Source organism: Pan paniscus, chromosome 5, assembly GCF_029289425.2.
Source record: "Pan paniscus chromosome 5, NHGRI_mPanPan1-v2.0_pri, whole genome shotgun sequence".
Taxonomy (NCBI): Eukaryota; Metazoa; Chordata; class Mammalia; order Primates; family Hominidae; genus Pan; species Pan paniscus.
In genome coordinates, this window is record NC_073254.2 from 142,854,181 (window position 1) to 142,855,894 (window position 1,714).

A 1,714-nucleotide genomic window follows, 5' to 3' on the forward strand; every position below is an offset into this window, starting at 1 on the left:
ATTACTGTGTCTTTGATTTAATACCAGATGGTAATAATATGACTATTACAAAATGGCAGAGTTGTTTCTACTTAGGAATACATTAGTAAAACTATTCTGTGGTATTAGAAGGAAGGATGGTTATACCAGTTACATCTGGAAGGGTCATTACTTACTGGAAAAGAGCATGAGGGGCCTTTTGAGGTGCTGGAACAGTGCATTCTGTTTCTCCGTCTCAGTGCTCATTTCCCAAGTGTGGTCATTTTGTGTAAATACATTGACTTAGGATTTGGGTCCTTGATATATGTTAAGCTTCAGTAAAAATGTCTATTAAATAAGAAAAGGTACAATCTATTAGGGTGACTTGGAAAATCAGCCCTATCTTTTTCTGAAGTTGTCAACTCTATATAAATTACTCTATATAAATTGTCAACTCTATATAAAGACCAATTATTTTCTACTTTGGAAAATCTGCTTAATTGTTTTTCTTTTTGTATTGTACAAGCAACATGATGTATGGTGCTTAGGCATCCCCTTCTTCTATTTTCTCTGGGATCCTCCTCCTTGCTGCTGACACTGCTTCTTTTGTGGCATACACATTTAGGGGAGGCCTCCATGACAACATGGCAAGAGGTTTTATTTTTGTTTTATTTTACATAATTTATTACAATTGGAAGGTTCTCGGAATGACCCTGGAAAGATGCTGATGGTATCTATTCTTCCAGTTTACTTCTACAAATTGAAATAACACTTTAGGGACAAAATGTTATATATATACATACATACACAAGTGTGTGTTATATTTTCATTCCATAACAATGGATATGCATATATCCATTTGAACATCCCTACTCCAAAAATTCAAAATCCCAAATTCTCCAAAATCCAGAACTTTTTGGTTACTGACATGATGCCACAAGTGGAAATTTTTTTTTTTTGAATTTTGACAAATCTTATTTAATTCAGATAGCAGTCTGATCACACATGGTCCAACAACATTCAAATAATAAATCAAATATAATCAGATGTTAAAGACTGGTCTTCAAACATCATAGCCAATGATGCCACGCTTGCCTATGATCTCTCCGACATAAAACCACATAACACCTCAGTGGCCACCAAACCATTCAGCACAGCTTCCTTAACTGTGAGTTGTTTGAAGCTACCAGTCTGAGCACTATTGACTATTTTTTTCAGACTCTGAATAGCTCTAGGGATCTCAGCAGGGGTGGGAGGAACCACCTCAAACTTGGCGTAGTACCAAAATGTGGCCAATCAAGGCTTTGAGTAAGTCACAGCAGCGTTCACCAGCACCAGGGTCTTTTCCACAAAGTTATGGACAAATTGGGCCAATGGTTCTGGGATGGAAAGTCCGTCGCCCTGAACGCCACAAGTGGAAAATTCTACACTTGACCTCATGTGATGGCTCACAGTCAAAAGGCAGTCAAAACTTTGTTTCATGTAATTAAAACATAAGGAAATTTTGTGTTTAGAGAAAATCCGAAATCTGAAAAACTGGTCCCAAGCATTTTGGATAGAGATAGTCCACCTGTAAGTAACTTCTGCAGTGAGCTGCCATCAGCTGAACAGGAGCTGATAAACTCTTTCACACAGAACTGCCAATAGATAACACTTATTATCCTTTCCAGACCTATATGCTTTATTGTGGAATGACAACATTACACACACATATAATATATATGTATATACTATATATTATATATAATATGACATA

The 1,714-nt window shown here is 36.5% G+C and overlaps 1 pseudogene; it reads right to left on the minus strand.

The window, feature by feature from the left end:
• Positions 1 to 886: 886 nt before the first annotated feature.
• LOC100985627 (ATP synthase subunit g, mitochondrial-like) lies at positions 887 to 1,398 on the minus strand (annotated as a pseudogene).
• Positions 1,399 to 1,714: the final 316 nt, after the last annotated feature.